This window comes from Dasypus novemcinctus, unplaced genomic scaffold (assembly GCF_030445035.2).
Source record: "Dasypus novemcinctus isolate mDasNov1 unplaced genomic scaffold, mDasNov1.1.hap2 scaffold_204, whole genome shotgun sequence".
Classification (NCBI taxonomy): Eukaryota; Metazoa; Chordata; class Mammalia; order Cingulata; family Dasypodidae; genus Dasypus; species Dasypus novemcinctus.
In genome coordinates this window covers 208,408-231,459 of record NW_026688178.1, presented here as the reverse complement: position 1 = coordinate 231,459, position 23,052 = coordinate 208,408, and the positions used below count along the sequence as shown (strand labels likewise).

The 23,052-nt window shown below is 43.1% G+C and overlaps 1 long non-coding RNA gene across 2 annotated transcripts; it reads left to right on the top strand.

Annotated features, from left to right (window-relative positions):
* The first annotated feature begins 5,592 nt into the window (after positions 1 to 5,592).
* LOC131277631 (uncharacterized) lies at positions 5,593 to 21,496 on the top strand. 2 transcript variants are annotated; one of them, XR_009184769.2, is made up of 4 exons: positions 5,593 to 5,746; positions 15,802 to 15,891; positions 21,206 to 21,237; positions 21,344 to 21,496. It is a non-coding gene; the product is annotated as an uncharacterized lncRNA (long non-coding RNA). The 2 variants fall into 2 exon arrangements; XR_011648206.1 differs by lacking the exons at positions 21,206 to 21,237; positions 21,344 to 21,496 and adding an exon at positions 16,870 to 16,959.
* The last annotated feature ends 1,556 nt before the right edge of the window (positions 21,497 to 23,052 follow it).

Here is a 23,052-nt window from a genome sequence, read left to right as displayed (position 1 = left end):
TAGAAACTATTCCAGCTGGCCTTCAGGAGGATCTTGGAGGACACGGAGTCACAGTCAGTACCTTGGGTGTGTTCCTCCTGGATTGGTCATGAGGCCTTATTTGGAGCAGGGATTAGGGTCTATGAGGCAGGTAATCAGCAAGCACAAGTGAGCTGCTGAGGAGAGGAAGAACCACACCATGGAGGGGCAGCAATAGCAAGGGAAGCTGTCACTGGTGTTTAGCAGGAACTAACCCTGCAAAGGGACTAAACTGCAGCAGTTTGTTCAATGAGAGATTCTTACCACTCCTCCTGCCCCTTTTGAAGCCCAGTGTTATAGTTTGACCATTGACTGTGCAAATATATGTAAAATGTGCAACTGTGGTGGAATATGAGCAAAATCCCAAACCACCTAATGGGAACACAGCTGCTTCCAAGTACTGTAGTACATGGCCATTTGTCTTCACCTTAAACAGAAGCACATTCCTATTTCTTATGTCCCCGTGGAAGCTGAAAGCAGGCTTCTCTCCACAGTAAAGTAAGCATGAAAAACCTTGTGGTTAAATTATCTAGATTTTTTTTTCTTAACGTGTAACCAATACCACCATTTGCACTTACTCCTGAAGCCATTTACAATTAGAGAAATGAAAACACTGAGGATTGGACCATGCTGTTTATGTTTGCACAAATATTTTACTCTGTTGCTTCCTTTAGAAAAGCTGATGATAAAAAGTGGTCCAGTGAAATGCCCGTAAAGTAACTGTAACAGATGTGTGGAAATGCACAGGATTTTCCTGTTTGATCCATCTCTCCTATTTATTTAGGTTGGAAATAAAATCTTAATCCTACGAGGAAAAACTAGCCCTGTATCATACAGGTGATTCTTTGTGGTTCCTCTTGTGTCAGGGCTAAGTTAGTAACAGGCTCCAAATGAACACCCCCCTGACCAAGGAAATTGTATACATCATGAATAATTACTTGGTCTGATTTTCATATCTTAATGAAAGCTAAAATTAGGAAGTTTATTTCAGTAAACGAAAGGGTGACCTTAACTTTGAGTTAGATGAAATGTCTTTGTCTGCCCTATCTCTAGGGGACTTCTCTAACAGACCCTTGGGGGTTGCTGGGAGGACACAGAGTAAGTATCTTTACAGGGGTGTTGTTCACAAATTATTCAGGCAGCTGCCATGCCTTTGCAATGGGCAAGAAAATATGGAGCTGAGGGCAATAAGCCTGGAATGATGTGTGGTAGCCCATGCTTTCTGGTGGAAGAAGGATTTTAAAGGAGGAGAGGAACAGGAAACAAATGAGAAACAAGAATGTTTGGCTATGTAGCTTAAGGCATCCAAGAACAACATGATATATCCAACCCACAAATAGTATGAAATAGATGCTATTCCCTCAGAGTCCTATCACTCTTCCTTCCTCTTTTGAATCAAAGCTAATTGTAGTGTCCTTCTTTTGAATCAAAGCTAATTGTAGTGTCCTTTTGTACTTCACAAGATCATTTCAATCTCCACTACTACAAAATGCTGCTACTAAAATACTCATTTGTTGTGTAGTATTTTTCTTTGTGTGTATTGGTGGACTGGATATAATTCTAGGTAAATTATTCTTTGTATTGAGTCACTGAGATGTGTCATAAGGATAGTCTTTATAGAGCTTGTCATTATACTGAAGCATTACCATTTAAAAGTAACATGTTCAACTTATATTTTTCCTTCATTCTTTCTTTTCATTACTGTATTTTTGTATTCACTGAGTGATGTGACTCTCCATGCTTACATGAACCAGCCCACTGTGGGACAGTTAATTTGGATTAACTGTATTGAGAGGTTGAGCATTGATTCTTTATCCCACCTATGCAGGAATGTGGCAATGAGAGTGATGAACATGAAGCTTATGACTAAGATGGAGTTTGATTACTTCCTGGTTACTGTTCCTCCAAATGTGTACTCACAGAATGATCATTTTAATGGCTGTGGCAATAAAGTCATCAAGTAGATGAAAATATCTCCCCAATACCTGTCTACTTGGGCCATGCACTGAGCTGTGACCCAACATTGGCAGAGATTGGCAACTTGTTCTACTGATGCCTCACAAGTCTCAGAATTTACCAGAAACATTTTGGGCTTTCTCTTGCTTTTCAAACTAATAACTAAAAGATTTGGTAAAATGCAACTAATGCAACCCTGGGTTATATGACCCCTGAGTATATCAAATATATAAGTGCAGTGTTTAAGAACTGTCTAAGGCACATGCATATATACAGATGATGGAAACTCCTTCATTGTCACTAATAAATCATGCCTGTGATGTAAGTGATAGCTCACAATATTGGTATATTGTAATATACTATCACAATATTAGTATATATTGTGATAGGTAGCACTATCACAGATATTAGTGGTAGAATATTTGACTCTACCACTTAGGAACTTGAAGTCTTGGGTCATTAATCAATGCCCCTCAGAATCTTCATGTAAGGGATGGGGAGAGTGTCCATCATTGCAAGAATGATTCTGGTGAGGATTTTACAGGTTAATATATGTGAAATATGCAGTGGTGTGGGTTGCTTATGAATTGCTAAAGAAATTTATGGCCTTGGACAAGATGCTAAATTTTGTAGAGATGGTAATTTAAAAACATGATGTTTGCTGCTGTGGGGCCTTCCATCATGAAAGAAAGATGGCAGGGAGAGTAGGAGGAAAGAAACAAAACTCAGTGTCCCCAGCTTTGTAGCTAATGGAAGCCTAAAGCAATTGGCCATACCCAGTGTACAAATGGCACAAAAATACATGCTGTGGCCCAGTGGCTGAGTACTATCACATCTCCTCTCTATAGTGTATCTCACCTAAATTGCCAGTATCCTCTTGACAAATCCAACAAATTCAGCTCCTTGGATATACATGTACTGATGCTACATTTACCATTTGTTCCACAGGAATTTCCACTTGATTAAAAGCAACTTTTTTTTGGTGGTCTAGATTCCAGCCTACATTGTACATTCCATTGCATTTATTCAGTATCATATTGTAATAAACATAATCAATTGTAGAAGATTGATGATCTAAAATATTAACATTTAAATGTCACTGCTTATTAATCATATGGATTTTCTTCCAGTCTTTCTTTGCAACCCCCTTTGTTAATTCATTGAAATATTGTTTGTTCATTATTGGCCATCAACTCTGGGATGCTCATTATAGAGGGCTGCCTAGATTGAGTGCCAACACCCATAAAGACAGCTGTTTAAGAATGTTTCAAGAAGGGTTTTAGAAACCAGGTTAAGAATGATGATGTTCCTGAGTTCTTATTTTTCAGTGACAGTATTGTGTTGACTCATGATTTGAGCATCTATGGTGTCATTTGGGATGATGTTATCAAATGCACTGTATTGTCTTCTCAATGCCTATCTGCTTTTTCTTAATATATATGTATTTTTAATCACCCCTTTGCAGCTTTTTTTTTTGCTTGCTCTCAGTTCTTTGTGTCCATTCACAGTGCGTTCTTCTGTGTCTGTATTTTTACTTATTTATTTTCCCCTCCCCCCCGCTTTGTGGCTTGCTTGCTGTCTGCTCTGTGTCGATTTGCTGCATGCTCTTCTGTGTTTTTTTGCTTGTCTCCCTTTTTGTTATGTCACCTTGCTGACTTGGCGCCCCATGGTGCTTGCAGGCCTGGATACCTTCTGCAGTGCTTGCGGGCTCGTGGCATTCCATGGCACCTGAGCCAGTAGCTCTCTGCAGCATGTGGCTGAGCCTGCCTTTACAAAGAGGCCCTGGGTTCATGCTGTATGATAGACAGGAGCCCAACTGATTGAGCCACAGCCACTTCCTGCCTGTCTGCTTTTGGTGACTTGCTGAGCTGTGTCCTCAGCCCTCTTGGGATTGACCATGTTATCCTATGTATTGCCACACAACTCAGAATTTTGAGCTGCTCATTTGCATGTGGGAATACTGTGTGCTTTGGGTACTAATAACTATGCCAAAGTCTGTAATATTCTGGACAGCTAACTTCCCTAGGCCATGTGACTATGGAGGCTACTTTATAATGATGGGCAGTTTTGGTCTCTTTGTAGGCCCAGGTAATTAGGGTGTAGGTACATACACATGTGCTAGAACTCTCTTGCATGGTTTCTAGCAAGCATATGGTTGTGTGGTAAGTTCATGTCTGTAGGTCACAGTATTATGACACATGGCTGAGTTCACATTTATGACCTTCCCTTTAGCAGTGCAAGAGTGAGTTCACATCTGCACCTCACTTTTACATCTTTTTGCCATCATAGAAAGCAAACCCCAGATCCAGCTGTGGTGAGGACAGAACAAGGTCATATACATAGAGCATGCTGTGGTGATGGGTTGTATTTGAGAAAACTGTCCCTGGTAATTGTCCAGTGTAAATGGCACCTAACATCTAGGGAGCTGCTTATGGTCACCCCTTTTGCTCAGAGACAAACTAAAAATTACACCACAGAAACTAAAACTAGAGTACCTGCAAACCCCCTTGCATGCAAAACTTGCACAACTTAGAGAGATCACAGCCATTACCACAGAATGTCGTAACAAGGGCACATTTCCTCCATGGAAACCCTTCATCATACCCCTAATCCTCATCTCACCATGATGCTGTGATTAGCCTGAGTCTCTAGTTTGAAGCCCGAGTCTCTTATATTTGTTTTCTCATCAGACATTGGATGAGCCCAGAACACCTACTTTTTCACTTGCTCTGGAGTTCCCCTGCAATTGTAGAAAAGAAAAGTATGAGGATACTGTGATGTTGAATAGGGTCTGTTCAGATGGTGATTTTATAAAAACATATAGGAAGCACTAGTAAAGTCAAAGCCCCCATGAATAAGCCTGGCAACTAACTTTGGGAGTCAACCTTTTTCTGCAGTATGTGTTTCTCAAATCCATTTTGATGGCAATTAGCTAAGTCCTAATCTGATCAGGAATAATGGTGCTCAAGCATAAATCCACTACCATATGGTTTATGAAACAACACTGCCATTTTAACACTTCCATCTTCTGAGATCTTTTGGTAGGCATCTCCCAACTATCCTTCCCCTAAAGAGTGGTTAATTGTGGGGAGCCACCCGCTGTGAAATCTATTTACAGCCTCCAACAACATGAGCGGATTTCACAACTACCTCAGCCCTGGCCCGCCATTTCCTTCTTCTTCTTCCTCCTTGTTTCTTTGTTCTCCCCTTCCCGCCACAACTCTGGTAACCACAGCAGCATGCATGCGCAAGGCATGAAATTCTGCAGACCCAGCATGAACTTTCAGCCAATTCCCTCCTTGGACACCTGCCACCCACAAGACCAGCCTATCACCCATGGACACTTTCCCTTCCCTCAGTATACATTCCCATGTTCTACCCCCAATAAATGAGGCTTGATCAGAATCCTGTCTTGCCTCCATTCTTCTCATCCCCTGCCCCCACTTCTTCCCACAGGCCCCTGGAATCCACCCCCGCCAGATTGGGCAAGCGGTGCCCTACGTGGGTGGGGCCAGGAATGAAGTACTCTTGATATGCCAACACAACGGAAAACCTGGCCAGGTGATCTACGTGAACTTGGAAGACCTGAGAATTCTTGGGCGGAAGACCTGAGCAATCAGCTTGGACAGAAGACCTAAGCCATCGGCTTGGGCAGAAGACCTGAGCAATCAGCTTGGGTGGAAGACCTAAGCCATCAGCTTGGGCAGAAGGCCTGAGCTATCAGCTTGGGCGGAAGAGACCTTCAGAAGACTGCCTATCTTCTGAAGGCTCGGTAAGTGATCGGCGAGGATGGGGCAGGCATCCTCTAATAATTGTTCCCTTTTCCTGTCTGGCCTGCAGGCCCCACTTAGGACAAGAGGAGTAAAGGTTAATGTTAAAAAACTCTCTAAATTCTTTGCGTTCCTAAAAGAAGTTTATCCCTGGTTTCCACAGGAAGGGGGCATTTACAACTCATAAAGGAGCTACAGCAGCTAAAAGGATTACAACACCATAAATGCAGAAAGGCAGTTAACCACAATCCTTTTATCAACTTCCCACCCACCTGTGCCTGCTTAGAAAGGTCACCCAGGCATGCATCCCCTGCAGTGAAAAATCCCCCCCTTTTTTTTGCATATCCGGATCACCAAAAGGCAAATCGAGGGGCAAAACAATGAGGCAGATAATGAGGCAGATGGTGAGGTGAAGATAGTTCGTGTGCATTCCACTTTCCCCTTTAAATCTTTAAAAGAGCTTAAAACTGCCGCCTCCACCTATGGGCCCACTGCTCTGTAACAGGCTCAGGAGATTATGAAGGCACTGTACAGCATATGAATTATAACCCTGGCCTATTCACCCAAATTCAAACTGCAGCCCTTAGGGCCTGCAAAAGGTTGCTCACAAAAGAACGCCCTGCCTCCTCCCTCACTAATATTAAGCAGGGGCCAGAGAAACCCTTTTCAGATTTTGTAGGCAGATTGTGCATGGCTGCAGAAAGACTGGTGATATCAATACAGAAACAGACTATGTAAAGCAAATTGCCTTTGAAAATGTGAATGCAGCTTGTCAGGCCACAGTTAGACCTTATAGAAAGAAGGAGGACTTGTCTGGTTACATCAGGCTTTGTTCTGAAATTGGCCCCACCTACCAACAAGGCCTTGCTACGGCCACTGCTTTAAAAGAGGTTTTACAGCCGCAGCAAATAAGAACTTGTTTTAAGTGCGGTGATCCTGGCCATTTCACCCAAGACTGTCCCACCCCCGGTATTAACAAAAAGCCTAGTAGTGCCCCTAAAGTCTGTCCTCATTGCTGCTGCAGCCAGCACTGGGCTAGTGGCTGTTGGTCCCAAATCAACATGCAGGGTCAACCTCTCCCTCCCCATCAGGGAAATGGAACATGAGGCCAGCTACAGGCCCCGAAACCCAAACAAGCTTATGAGGCAATCAACTTTGCTCCAGCGAATGCCAATCCCTTTCACAACTCTTCAAACTCCCTGCTGTCTACATGACAATGTAGCTCTGGGCTAGTGAGGGCTAATATACTTAAGCCACTGGAAAGAGAGAAAAATGTGGCAAAATTTGTGTTTTGTTTTGTTTCCATGCTAATTCTGATTGGGCTTACTTAACCAAGATAATAAAATTAGTATGAAGTTTGTATCAAGGTCTAAAAGGAATTTTCAGTTTTAAATCAATAGTTTTCTCCAGAACTTCAAGTCTCAGTATAGTCTTACAGTAATAATCCAAAAATGTGTGTTAATGGTCTGTCTAAACTGCAAAATAAAAACTTAACTATATTTATGCTGCTCAAGTTATTTTAACTGATTGCTGATAACTAATAATGTTTCCAAGCACAAGCTTGCATATTACAGGCGACATGAATTCCAGAAGAAATCTTAAAAGGTACAATCTAAAATGTGATATATAACAGAGGATTTAAAAGCAGCTATACCAAGAAAGTAAGAATTATGAGTCAATTGTAAATAAATTGTATGTTTCTGTTAATGTGTTGTAATTGTTTTGTGTTTGTCTGTTCATTCAATGTCAGTGTATATTGTGATACCTCCGGATGGTAAATATAAATTAGTAGAAATTTTTAAAAGAGCTCTATTCAAATGGCCAAAAATTAAATAAGCACTTATATTAATAGTTAAGTTAATTATATTAATACATAAGTTTAAATGTTAATAAGATATCTACAATGATAAAAATTGTAAGTCTTGATTAACAAAATTACTTTGCCTTTTCATAGGGGATGGTTTTTGCCTAGATTGAAATGAATGGCTTGTTTTTCTTTGCAGGGTGGTGTGGGGGATGCGAAACTTGAATGAATGTTAAAGAGTTGGGTGTTTGTGGCAATGCTAGCTGAAATTTAATGGGTTTTGCAAGGGGGTGTGTTTTGTCCTAAAGTAGGATGGCTAATTTTTCATAAACTCTTGAAACTTAATTTGCATGTGGCAAGTTGTAGAAGGTATTGTGATAACTTTAAGTAAGGGAATGTGTTCTGTAAAGATAAAATTTGTCTAAAAATGATATAATTATAGTCTATATGGTTATAAATAATTATAAAAGGTCTTATAAAGCATTATTTAAATTAAAGTGTTTAAGTGGCTATTTCCAAAAGGTCATTATTAAACAAACCTGAATTAATAATAATAATAATAAAAAGTAATTTTCTAACAGGGAAGCTTGGCTGCAGCCAGCCTCCCTTGACAACTTGCTTTTAGGAAACTGTTTCTGATATTGCATGCTACTAAGTATTTAAAGTAAAGTTCATTATGTTAACAAGCTCATTTAGTGTTCACGGTATTATGTTATAAAAAGTTTGCTTGATAACTTTGTATGTAGGCTATATGGAATGTATTTTTACTATTAAGGAAACGGGATAATTTTGTCCTAAGATAAAATGATTGGTTATTAAGAAAGGGTAAAATATGGAGCAAAAGCTGAGTGACCACTAAAAGTGCAGAAGGTTCGTGAAAAAGGAAATTTTATAGTTAAAGTTGAATAAGATTTGATGGGTCTATCTATAAAATTTTAAAGGCTTTAGTATCAAGTAGTATGCTGATGCAAAGTTGAAAATTTTTATTCTTTCTCAAGGCCTCTCATCATTAATCTGTTTTGGTAAAAGTTCTTATCCTCAATAATCAGTATACAAAGAAAGTCTGTCTTATCAAAATAGCTTCTTGTGCTTCTTCTGCTTATCATTTCCTCAGTGTTCCAAGAAAGGAAAGTTTTATCTCTTTTAAAGGAACATAATGTTCAAAACTGCTTTCTCAAAACCTAATCCTGAACAGTAGCCTTTTATTCCAAATTATAAGAGATTTGTTCTTTTACCTTGAAAGAAAAATTAAAGTAATAATTAAGTTCTTTTAATATGTTATAAGTAAATAAAAGGTGTTTTACAGTGTTATAAAATTAACAAGTTTTTTCTTCCCTTAAACCCTCTATTAATTAAAGTCATATGAGCAAAAGGTTTCTATAAATGCTTAAAAGTGTATAAAGTTATCAATATTTCAGCATAATATTAAAGAGAAGTACAGTGTGGTTATTCATGGTTTTAATTATAATAAAAGAGTATGTGTCACAGAAACAACCTCTTATCATAGATTAAAGTAACAACACTAGTATGCAGCAATCCCAAACACTGTTAGTTTGTTGCAAAAAGTTAAAGTCCAACACAGCTATCACTTTGTTTTAAAACTTGCTAAGACTTTCTTTTTTTTTTTTTAAAGATTTATTTATTTATTTAATTCCCCCCCCCCTCCCTGGTTGTATGTTCTTGGTGTCTGTTTGCTGCGTCTTGTTTCTTTGTCCGCTTCTGTTGTCGTCAGCGGCACGGGAAGTGTGGGCAGCACCATTCCTGGGCAGGCTGCTCTTTCTTTTCATGCTGGGCAGCTCTCCTCACGAGCGCACTCCTTGCGCGTGGGGCTCCCCCACGCAGGGGACACCCTTGCGTGGCACGGCACTCCTTGTGCGCATCAGCGCTGCGCATGGCCAGCTCCACATGAGTCAAGGAGGCCCGGGGTTTGAACCGTGGACCTCCCATATGGTAGACGGACGCCCTAACCACTGGGCCAAAGTCCGTTTCCCTAAGACTTTCTTTAGTGTCTTCTTACACAAATCAAGCCAGCTGCATTCCTCTATCTATAAAAAACCTAACAATGAACTTTTGCAGTGCTTTTCAGGACTATGTGCATGGCCTAACCATCTTGTACAGTATTTACTGATTGTAATAGTAATAAAAAAGCAGCATACGTTACTTCTTGAAAAGAACAGGCTTGGCAGACTCCATTCATGTCTGCTCAGCATACTGAACTTGCTGCCATCATTAAGGTGTTAACAATATTTAAGGAACCTTTGAATGTTGTCTCTAATTCTGAATATGTATGCCTTACTGTTTAGCATACTGGAACAGCTCATATCTTTGCTACTAATAAGTTATCTCAACTTTTCACTGACTTGCAACATCTCATCAGGTTAAAACAGCATCCTATTTACATTACTCACATACGCTCTCATACCTCTTTGCCTAGTCCTATGAAAGCAAATAATGCTCGAGCTGATTTATTAGTAGGGTGTTTACAAGGTGCTCATGCTCTAACTCACATTAATGCTAAAGGTGTGTGAAATAAATATCAAAAGTTAACAAAACTACAGGCACAAAAATTATTCATTCTTGTCCTACTTGTGGACCACTAACAGTGGTGCCTTTTCAAGCTGGAACTAATCCCAGAGGCCTGACTCCTAATCAATTATGGCAGATGGGTGTTACTCACATACCATCCTTTAGTAAACTACAATATGTTCATGTTTATATTGACACTTATTCTCATTGTATGTACACTGCTGCTCAAAGTAAGGAACAGTTGCATCATGTTCGTTCACATCTATAGTGTGCTTTTGCTGTAATGGGATGCCCTCTAAAAATTAATAATACACCTTACATTAGTAAATCCTTTGAATCTTTCCTTTTAAAATATGGTATTCAATATGTTGCTAATATTCCTTATAATCCTACAGGTCAAGCCATAGTTGAATGCAACCATCATACCCTAAAAACTATGCTTTTAAAACAAAAAGGGGGAAATAATGTTATTATGACACCAAAAGATTAATTAGCAAAAGCTTTATTTACTTTACATTTTCTTAATGTTTATAATTCATTAACACCTGTGGAATGTCACTCTGGAAAATGTCAAACATCTACAGTAGACACAGGAAATGAAGATCAACCAATATTCTAGAAAGATATTTTAAGCAATGCGGCGGCTTGCTTGGTCGGTAGAGGTGGGGTCTGGCTGCGGACGAGGGGTCGGTCCAGCTCTGGACGAGGGGTCGGTCCCGCTTGGGACGAGGGGTCGGTCCGGCAGCAGATGAGGGAATCGGTCTCACAGGGGTTGCGCGGTTCGGCTGACGGGGTCGCCCGGCGAAGCCGGCGACGAAGGGGTCGCCCGGCGAAGCCGGCGACGAAGGGGTCGCCCGGAGAAGCAGGCGATGAACTGGGGACAAGGGAGGCCAGGCCCTTGTCGGGGGCTGTCAGGACTGGAGGGCGCACGGCAGAAGAACTACCGTGGAGACAAGGTAAACACGCAAGTCCACTTTATTGAGGGAGAGGCAACAGTTTTATAGGGGCTGGAGAAGGCTGATTGGTCGAAGCCACGCCCTGTTCTGATTGGTTGCCGGCGAAAGGTCAGTGGGCGGTACTGGACGGGGGAGGGGTGGTGGTCAGGGATTGGCTGTCGCTGTTGCTGGGGGAAGGGGCAGGGTTTAGGGATTGGTGGCTGCTATTGCTGGGGTGGAGGGCAGACTTGAGTTTCCCGCCCACACCTGGCTATTGCTGCTGTCGGGGGAAGGGAAAAGGGCGGGCTGGATTTTTCCACCCACGCCTGGCTGTTGCTGCTGTCGGGGGAGGGGAAAAGGGCGGGCTGGATTTTTCCGCCCACACCTGGCTGTTGCTGCTGTCGGGGGAGGGGAAAAGGGCAGACTGGAATTTTCTGCCCTGCGCCTGTGCAGGGAGAAGGAAGAAGAAGGGTGCCGCCCCACAAGGCATCGGGTGGCGCCATCTGGGAGGAGGGGCGGCCGCGGAAGCATGGCTGCCGAGAAGGGGAGACCCGAGGGCACTCTGCGCCCATGCCGAGCTTTCTTCAGGGGTGGCGGTGGGCCCGACCAACCACCCTATTATGGGGGCAGCGGAATTAGGCCTACCGCGGCCGCTCCCCTGCCAGGCCAGCAAACCACACTTCAGCCAGAGGGGTGACCGCATTTCCCCCTTCTTTTCAAATAAGGACCAGGATGGCAGCAGCAACAAGTAGCTGAGGCCCAAGAGGCAGTAAGCAATGAGGGAAGCGGGGCTGAAGAGGGAGGTGAGTATGACGGGGATATAAATGTACAATTTAGGGGGTGGTATCTTGCTGTTGCAAGCAAGGGCCAATGTCCAATTCTTGTTGATCTCGGTGGCTATAAGATCTATCTGTTGTTAAAAGTCCAGGATGATAGCGCATTACAGGTGGTTGATCTCTTCTTGGTGGCGAAGAGTGGCAGAGGCAGACTGTGTGATGGTCTGGAGGATCACAGTGGTGAGGACAAGTTGTGTCAGGGCACCAGCGACGGTGGTGGCAGCAGCGTCGGGAGTGGTGGAGACGTAGGCGAGGACAAGAAGGCCAAGGTCTCCACAGGCCGAGAGAGGCCGATGTTAACGGGGCGGGCCGACATGGGGCGGCCCAATCTGCAACGCAGTAGGGGTTCAAGCGAAAAAAGGAGGGGGGCGGGGGATGAGAAAGGACGCTTTGGATGGCTGAGAAGAGGAGTGAGGTCGAGACAGGAGGAAGCTCCGCAAGCTGCGGGCCGGGGAAAGCGGGTTGCGGGCCGTTTAGCAGGGCTGGAGCTGCTTGAGAGCGATGGCGGCATGGGGGGCCGTGGTTACAATCTTCTGGGGTGGTAGCGGCTAGACAGATGGCGGAAAATATTATCAAGAATGCAAAGGTTATGAGAAAGAAATAGAGTATTAAAGGCTGTGGGGGAAGTGAGAAGATCATTTAGAGGATAGGGTTGAGAATGGTATGTTTAAGACAGAAGCTTTGTGGTTTGTAGGAGAATGCTTTATAAATGAAGGAGAATGAGGGCAGTAAATACAGTAACGATAGATAGGAAGATGACAGTGAGGAGGAGTCTTTGTTTAAGGTTCCAATCATCCGGCGCAACAGTGGCTAGGCCGATAGCGAGGGGTGTTGCTAAATAGACAATGGCTGCAAAGACAAAATCATCCTCTGTTTCCTTAAGAATAACTTTTCTTTAAATACTTAGTAGCATGCAATATTAGAAACCATTTCCTAAAAGCAAGTTGGCAGGGGAGCTTGGTTGCTGTTAATCTTTCCTGTTATAAAATTACCTTTTATTATTATCATCAATTCAGTTTTATATATATATATTTAAGAATGACCTTTTGGAATTAGCCATTTAATACCTTAATGTAAACTATTGAAGATAAATTTTATCTCTACAGAGCACATTCCCTTACGTAAAGTTATCACAATACCTTTTACACTTGCCGCATGCAAATTAAATTTCAAAGAGTTTATGAAAAATTAGCCATCTTACTTTAGGACAAAATACGTCTTTTTGCAAAACTTATTACATTTCCGTTAGCATTTTTACAAACTTTTAACCTTTTTAATATTCATATAAGTTTTACATTCTTTATATTATCCTGTGAAGAAAAATAAGTTATTCATTTTAATCTAGGCAAGAACAACTTTTTATGAAGACGTACAGTTAATTTTGTTAATTAAGACTTACAATTTTTTTTTAAAATTGTAGATATCTTATTAACATTTAAACTTATGTATTAATATAATAAACTTAAGTATTAATATAAGCGCTTATTTATTTTTTGGCCATTTGAATAGAGCTCTTTTAAAGATTTCTAGTAATTTATATTTACTATCCGGAGGTATCACAATATATGTTGACATTGAACAAACAGACAGACAAACACAGAACAATTACAACACATTAACAGAAATATATAATTTATTTACAGTTGACTCATAATTCTTACTTTCTTGGTATAGCTGCTTTTAAATCCTTTTTTTATATAGCATATCATAGATTATACCCTTCAAGATTTTTTTCTGGACTTTATGTTGCCTGTAATAAGCCAGGAGGGAATCTTTTACCTTCCTGCTCCACAGCAAAAGTGACCCTATCTATAAGGCGAGCATAGGTGTCCGGGTCCCAAAGCTGACACGTGGTAAGCCACGGATTAAAGGGGAGAAGAAGGTCCCAATATACTTGGAGCTGTTTCAAAGAGATCTTACACCAGTGAGTGTCTAGGAGACCGGCGAGAGCCCGAACTTGCGGGGCTTGCTTAGCAGATAGGATGTTACCCATTGCTAATGGCCTTTTGGAGCCGATAAGAAAAGGGGCCCTTACCTTGAGAGCGCGGCGATGGGAGCCAAGGTGCGTGGTGAGACAAGGGGTCGGAGCCGGTGGGGCTCCAACGGTGGTCGCGGGCCAAGAGAAGGCCCCGACGAGGGGAGGGCGGGACGATGAGCAGTGGAGCAAGCACGGAGGGGAGGAGGCAGAGGTGAAGGCAGGGGTGGAGGTGCTCAGGCACACGCTCCTGAGAGTTTTATTGGCGCCTCTTAATCATAGCGGGTCGGTATAAGCCCCCGACATGGAAGGAGAAAGCCATCCAGCGATTCTCCCAGACCGCCGTGGATCATATGAGGTCACCAAGGTTCAGGAGCAGCAATGCAGAGCGAAAAGATAGGGGTGAGAAGAGAGGAGAGCATAGGGCTATGGTAGGGTTACTTCAGACGTGCAAGCGCATGCTCCCGAGAAATCCAAGGTTCCTCTTAATCATAGCGGGTTGGTATAAGCCCCCGACATGGAAGGAGAAAGCCATCCAGCGATTCTCCCAGACCGCCGTGGATCGTATGAGGTAGCCAAGGCTCAGGTAGCAGCAATGTTGCACGAGAGAAGTCCCAAGGTGAGAAGAGAGGAGGGGGTAGGGCTGTGGTAGGATTACTTCAGACGTGCAAGCGCACGCTCCCGAGAAATCCAAGGCTCCTCTTAATCATAGCGGGTCGGTATAAGCCCCCGACATGGAAGGAGAAAGCCATCCAGCGATTCTCCCAGACCGCCGTGGATCATATGAGGTAGCCAAGGCTCAGGTAGCAGCAATGTTGCACGAGAGAAGTCCCACGGTGAGAAGAGAGGAGGGGGGGGCGCCAGGTTATGGAGTGAGGCTGTGGTGGAGTTGCCTTGCCCCACGTTGGGCGCCAAATGCGGCGGCTTGCTCGGTCGGTAGAGGTGGGGTCTGGCTGCGGACGAGGGGTCGGTCCAGCTCTGGACGAGGGGTCGGTCCCGCTTGGGACGAGGGGTCGGTCCGGCAGCAGACGAGGGATCGGTCTCACAGGGGTTGCGCGGTTCGGCTGACGGGGTCGCCCGGCGAAGCCGGCGACGAAGGGGTCGCCCGGCGAAGCCGGCGACGAAGGGGTCGCCCGGAGAAGCAGGCGACGAACTGGGGACAAGGGAGGCCAGGCCCTTGTCGGGGGCTCTCAGGACTGGAGGGCGCACGGCAGAAGAACTACCGCGGAGACAAGGTAAACACGCAAGTCCACTTTATTGAGGGAGAGGCAACAGTTTTATAGGGGCTGGAGAAGGCCGATTGGTCGAAGCCACGCCCTGTTCTGATTGGTTGCCGGTGAAAGGTCAGTGGGCGGTACTGGACGGGGGAGGGGTGGTGGTCAGGGATTGGCTGTCACTGTTGCTGGGGGAAGGGGCAGGGTTTAGGGATTGGTGGCTGCTGTTGCTGGGGTGGAGGGCAGACTTGAGTTTCCCGCCCACGCCTGGCTATTGCTGCTGTCGGGGGAAGGGAAAAGGGCAGGCTGGATTTTTCCACCCACGCCTGGCTGTTGCTGCTGTCGGGGGAGGGGAAAAGGGCGGGCTGGATTTTTCCGCCCACACCTGGCTGTTGCTGTTGTCGGGGGAGGGGAAAAGGGCAGACTGGAATTTTCTGCCCTGCGCCTGCGCAGGGAGAAGGAAGAAGAAGGGTGCCGCCCCACAAGGCATCAGGTGGCGCCATCTGGGAGGAGGGGCGGCCGCGGAAGCATGGCTGCCGAGAAGGGGAGACCTGAGGGCACTCTGCGCCCATGCCGAGCTTCCTTCAGGGGTGGCAGTGGGCCCGACCAACCACCCTATTATGGGGGCAGCAGAATTAGGCCTACCATGGCCGCTCCCCTGCCAGGCCAGCAAACCACACTTCAGCCGGAGGTGTGACCGCAAAGCAATGAATGGAAAAAAGGCAGGATTAAAGTAAGGGGGTGAGGCTATGCTCTTATCATTTCAGAAAATGGAGAACAAATTTAGTTATCTCTGAAAAGGATTAAACCCCAGAATGAAGAGATGGAGTCTTCTACAACTTCTGATGATGGTGATCGTAAGTAATAAGGAAGCTGCCAGTAATTACACTTATTAGGCCTTTATACCTAAAGCCCCATTACTTAGAGTGTTAACCTGGAAAAATCCATTCTTTCATAGATATCTGAATAAAACCCATATATTCCCTAAACCAATTGATAATCAATTGCCAATTAAACCCTATAAAGAAAGACGAAGAATTGATAATCTCATATTACCATTTGATTATCAACCCTTATGCCTTAGTAATCATCCTTCCTGTATGTAGGTTAAAAATCAGACCATAATTATCTTCAAAAATAGTAATATTCAGTTTATTGTGACTTTGTTTCCCTCTTACAATTTAATCATAACCAAGAATCCTACTCATGATTGTCGGAAAATTAACTATAACCCAAAAATGCTCTATTCTGTAAAAATGAGGCCTTGCATCCTAATAGCCAGTACCCCGCAACTAACATACTATGGAGAAGGCAAACTAAAAATTTTACTATCTGCATCTGTGTCAAAGAGAGCTGCCTTCCTCCCTATATTGGTAAAAAATTAGCCTCACAGGTTCAGTCACTGCAGCTGCCACAGCAGGTGGTGCTCTTGGTCATGGCCTCATCAGCTTGCAATACTTTAAATAAGAATGACAAATTAGCCTAGAATCCAGTGCACAGTCTCTTGACTCTCTGCAGTGGCAACTAACATCCCTCGCCCAAGTAGTCCTTCAAAACTGCAGGGCCCTTAACTTACAGCTGAAAAAGGGGGGAACCTGCCTTTTCCTCCAGGAGGAATGCTGCTACTATATAAATGAATCTGGTATTGTTGAGGAAAATGCTAAGAAATAGTGAGAATTGCGGGAAGGAATACTGCCCTCCCAATCAACCTCTCCTTATCTGCCTGGCTCACCTCCCCCTTCGTAATGTGGCTAGGTCCCCTCCTCAGCCCCCTAATCACTCTCCTTTTAATCTGTGCATTTGCACCTTGCCTCCTTAAATTTTTTCCAAGAAAGGATGAAGCAAATTTCTGCCCATGTGATGTATCTTGATGCTGTTCATCAATACCAGCCTATCCAGACCGAAGAACAAACAACCAACCTTTGAAAATGCAAATCTTTTATGTTGCCTCATCACCAACCTGTACCCTAATGGTGTTTCCTTGCCTGTCCTCCCTGCCCATGGTCACAACTGCCCCTATTGCAGTTAACCCTTCTTTGTTTAATTAATATCACTGAACAGCTTCAGTAAGGAAAACAGCTTCAGTGAGGAGTTTAGTGGTTCAAATGAGCAGCAGGTGCCCTAGCCAAACAAGACCAGGGTGGGTGTGGCCTCACCCACTAATCTCAGTACATTATGCATGTCATGCATGGTGTAGAGCTCCCTGTTATAGCTTGTTATATTTGCAAGTCATTTATCGCTGAGGCGCTGGTCTGGTTAGCCAACGACGGGCAACTGGGCTGACCCATCAGTCAACCTAAGACAGATGTGGCCTTTTGCTGCCATGATTCCCAATGACAGGTAAGACTGATCACTTAACAGGTGCAGCCCCAACCTAAGACAGGCACAGCCCCCTCAGTACGGGAGCACCTTGCAGCCACATGTCACCAATGAGCATAAGCCCTGCCCTAAAATGAGCCATCACCAGCTGTTCTTCACTTCAGTTCCTAACATATTAAACAGAGAAGGGGGACCTGTGGGGAGCCACCCACTGTGAAATCTATTTACAGCCTCCAACAACATGGGTGGATTTCACAACTACCTCAGCCCTGCCCTGCCATTCCCTTCTTCTTCTTCCTCCTTGTTTCTTTGTTCTCCCCTTCCCGCCACAACTCTGGTAACCACAGCAGCACGCATGCACAAGGCGCGAAATTCTGCAGACCTGGCACAAATTTTCAGCCAATTCCCTCCTTGGATGCCTGCCACCCACAAGACCAACCTATCACCCATGGACACATTCCCTTCCCTCAGTATATATTCCCATGTTCTACCCCCAATAAATGAGGCTTGATCAGAATCCTGTCTTGTCTCCATTCTTCTCATTCCCTGCCCCCACTTCTTCCCACAGGCCCCTGGAATCCGCCCCCACTGGATCAGACAGTTAATATCTGTAGTTCAGGGAAGCAGATGTGGTTCAAGTGATAAGGCTTCCACCTACCATATAGGAGAACCTGGGTTTGATCACTGGGGCCTCCTGGTAAAAAAAGAGAAAGTGAGCCTGTATGGTGAGCCAGTGCCTACGTAGTGAGCCAAGTGCCCTCATGGTGAGCTGTGTGCCCATGTGTTGAGCTGATTGTCCATGTGAATGCCCATGTGCTGAGCCAGTGCCCGTAAAAGGATCCAGTGCCCACACAGTAAGCCAAGTGCCCATGTGTTAAGCCAAGTGCCTGTGTGAGTACCTATGCAGTCAGCTAGTGCTCACATGGTGAGCTGAGTGCCTCTGTGGTGAGCCAGTGCCTGCTTAGGTGAGTCACACCTGATGCAAGATGATGATGCAACAAAAGAGAAACAAAGGGGAAAGTCAAAGTGAAGGGCAGCAGAGACCAGGAACTGATGTGGCACATGTGAAAGGGTACCTCTCTCCACATCAGACGTCCCCAGGACTGAGTACTAGTGAATCCTAGAGGAGAAAGATGAGAAGACAAGACAAAAATGCAGAAGGTCATACAGTGAATGGGCACAGACAGTAAGAACAGTAGGATGGAGGTGGGGCTGGGGCTGGGGGAGGAGAAGAAAAAATATAATTATGCTGTAGCCTAATCTTTAAAAATATTTATAATTCATACCATCATATAATAAGTGCTGTACTCAAATTTAAAAAAGGACAAATCTGAGAAAGGAACATTTCTATCTTAGACAAAAACAGATGACTTCACCTCAACATTAGATGGGACCTCCTCAACCACCCTGTCACTAGAAGACTCCTCTACTAGGTCTTCCATGGGAGCTAGGGGGACACAGAGTAATGATCAGTACACTGGGGTGCAGCTCCTGCATTACTTTGCTTTGCCCAGACAAGAGGCTACAATGTGCAAACAAGGATGGTGGAGCTACCCAGAAACCCTTCATGTAGGAAAGAGAGACAAAGGAAAGAGTGGAATATAATCAGAATCCTTGGCTTTGTAGCTGAAGACAATCTAAGTCAATGTGAAATAGTTCATGTATAAGTGGTACTAAACTATACAGTATGATGATATATATCCAACCTATTCTGAAGTCCAAGGAAATCGTCAGTATCACACTGATTTCAAGAAGTACTGCTTCAGCCTCACAGCCTTGTTGACTTTTAATATCCCATCCATTCTAGAGGATTTTTTAAAAAATTTCAATGAGATAGCTATGTAATAGAAAATTTGCCAGTTTACCCATTTTTACAGCATGTACAATTTACTTGAATCAATTATATTTACAGTGTTTCGTAACTGTCACCAAACATTCAATTCCAAAACTTTCTCATTACCTGAAACAGAAACTCTGTAATTATTAGCTATTAAGCCCATTCTACTTTCTGCTAGTCCCTGGTAATAAACTCTAATCTCTTATCTGTTTCTGTGAATTTACTTTTTCTTAGCTTTCAAATAATTGCAATCACCAACTGTTTTACTTTTGTGTCTGCCTTATTCAGTACGTTTTTAAGGGTCATGCATATAGTAGTATGTATCAGAACTTCAATACTTTTTATGGCTCAATTATATTCCATTGTATGGATATGCCACTTTTTAAAAAAACTCATTCCTCTATATGAGCACACTTAGGTGGTTTCCAGCTTTTGGGTATTGCAAATAATGCTGCAATAAATACTGGTTTCGAGTACCTCTTTCAGCCTCTGTTTTTAATTCTTTAATATATAAACCTAATAGGTAGCTGTCATATAGTAGTTCTAGATTTAGCTTTTTGAGGGAATGTCAAACTATTTCCCGAATTGGCTGCTTTATTTTAGATTCCTATCACCAATATATGGGGACTCCAGTTTACTCATATACACATCTCTATTTGTTATTTTCCAGTTTTGTTTCTTTCTAAAATATTAGCCACCCTACTTATTAAAAATGGAATCTCCATTTCCTTAAAGACTAACCCTCTTCAACTGCTGCTGGGAATGTGGAATGGTGCAGCCATTTTGGAGGATGATTTGGCAGTGCTCAAAAGGGTTATTATAGAATTGCCATATGATTGTGCAATCCCACCACTGGGTATATATGCAAAAGAATTGTGACTAGCAACAAATGAATGGATAAGCAAATATGGTTTATACATACAATGGAATATTACTCAGCTGTAGGAAGGAATGGCATGTTGATATATGTGACAACATAGATGAATCTTGACCTTATGTTGAGTGAAGTAAGCCAGTCACTAAAGGCAAATACTTCTTGACCTCACTGATATGACCTAAGTTTATTTAGGAGTCTCACAGAGAGTCTGGAAGATAGATTAAAGGAGACAGAAAGGGAGTTGAGTGTGGTGAACCAAGCTCAATATGGGCAGAGCCTATGATAAGGCAGAAAGGGGTGGTTTGGCAGTGGATGGGGTGATGGTGATGCAGGGATATGAGTGGGTTGATGGAACTGAAATGGAAGGGTGAGCATGGTGGAGGTATTTAATTTGGACTGTATGGAATTGTGGAAGTCTTGGAGGAAGGAACAAGTGTACTTGGGATTTGTTGGTTTGTGTTGGGACTACAAGGATGGGAATGTTTTTTTGGCAAATGCAGCAGGTAGGTCACTGGTGCAGTGTACCGGTGCTAGGGGGGCATATAGAAAAGGATGCCCCTGGGGGATGCTTCAAGGAATATGAATGTGTTCATCTTGTCATAAGGTGTTATATCAGTGGATGGAGACCAACAAACAATGAGAAAATATTAAAATTCCATCCTGGGAATCCTGCTATATACTCAAAGAGAGGGGCAAGAATCTCTAGAGTACATGGGCAGTGCCAAATATAAGCAGACCAGTATGTCAAAGCCTTATTATTAATGCATAAGACTATGAACCTTATTCTTGGAAAATTGAAACTTAGTGGCTAACATAGGTTCTGAGGGAAGAAGGAGGGAAGAATAGATGGATCATAGGGCATTTTGAGGGCATTGGAACTGTTTTGTGTGATTTTGCAATGATGGATACAGATGATTGTACATTGTGTGAAAACGTATAAAAGTATGATGCAAAGTGTAAACCATAACATAAACCATTGACCATAGTTTGTAGCAATGCTTCCGTTTTTTTTTTCAATTGTAACAGATGAACCCTACTCATGTATGATATTGCTAATAGGAATAAATATGAAATGGGAAGGGGTGCAGTAAATGGGAATCACCTATATATTCTTCTATTTTCTTCTCTCTTTTTTTAGGTACCAGGACCAGGGAGTGAAACCCAGACTTTGTAAGTGGGAAGCCAGTAGTCAACCACTGAGCCACATCAGTTCCTTTGAGTTGTTTTTGTGTGTGTGTGTTTGCTTTTTTCATTTTTTGTTTGTCTTTGTTTTTAGGAGGCACTGGGAATCATACTGGGACCTCCCATGTGGAGAGCAGGCATTCAAACATTTAAGCCACATCTGCTCATTCCCTATATTTTTGATGTGACATTTCTGTAACCTAAAGCTTCTTTGAAGATAAAGTGAAAAAAAAATAAGATGTTGGGGGAAGATACAGATGAAATTGTAAGTATACATAAAAAATAACAGATATTAAGGTGATGAAAGTCACAATGCAAAAAACTTTTGACTTTCTTTATGGGGAGGTTTTGAACTACACAAAAGTTACAGCTATTGCAGGGGAGGTCTACTGGTGCAGGGTGACAGTGAGGGACAGATGCATGGGAAAGGGTGCACCTCAGGCATGCCTCTAGGGATTATGAATGTGTCCATATGGTCATGGGGTGTTATCTCAGTAGATGGAACCCATACAATAACCAACAAAACTTTCAATTCCCATTCTTGGAGCCCTGCTACATTTTCTAATACAGTGGCAAGAATAGCAATACATCATCAGAACCTAGCTAAAATAGGACAGACCAATATGCCAGGCCCTTGATATTAATGCTGGTAGTTATGAACTTCATTCTTGTAAAATTGAAACTTAGCCTAGTGATATATACTGCCTAAGAGTTACCTTCTGAAAATGTGTATGTTGCTCAAATGTGGCCTCTCTCTAAGCCAAACTCAGCATAGAAGTCTGCTTTCTCCCCAGCATGGGACATTACTCCCAAGGATGGGCCCCCTTGGCACTGAGGGATTGTTACCAATTGCCAACTGGAGATACATTTGTAAAAAGACCTTGACCAAGAGAGGGAATATTAAATACAAATGAGTGTTTATGGCTAGGATACTTCAATATGAGTCAGGAAGTCATTCCAGAGGAAAGTTTAGGCAGGTCACAGGAGGATCTCTGTGGCTGCCACAGTAAATAATACCTCAGGCAGGAGTGTTCCTGAGGGCTCTAAAGACATCTGGACATTCTAGCCAGGGCAGATATCCCCAGGAAATTGGCAACCCATCAGTGGGCCTTACCTTGGAAACTATGGACCATGGTTAGTAGGAGTGCTTCAAGATTTATAAAAAATATCCCACATTAATGAAAGATGTTTTTAATGGGTAACATGTGAGGGGGTGGAGGTGGGGTATATGGGAATCCCACCTAATTTTGCTTTAACTTTCATGTAATCTAAAATTTCCTTAAAAGTAAAGGGAAAAAAGACCATGAGTACATATAGGTAAAGCCCTTAGAAAACTGTGGTACAGTGTCAATTTTATATGAATACTCAATTACTCAATCCAAAAGGATGTGCAAAAACTTAACTGTTGTTACTTGAGACACAGAACCTAGAGGGCTAAAGAAAATGGAGGGTAGGTCAATCAGATTTCAATATACAGTCCTGCATACATTTTAAATTTCTTATTAATGCATTATTTTTGCTGCTATTTTGTATGAAAACCCTACTGTCCCAAATTGTGGAATACAACAATTTCAGTAGGTTTTTGTATCACATCTTTAGCAATCCAGACAGGCACATTGATGAGGTCCATTTGTGCTTTCTGGAGTCTGAAGCTTCAATGCAGAGTCATGGCTATAGGTAGGCTGGAAATATCTGGGCTAATTTCACCCATGACTGCTCAGAAGTTATATTTTGCCTAGAAGCCTCTGTGAGCCTTCCACATGTATCTGTTACAGCAGCACCTTACTTCCCAGCACTATATGT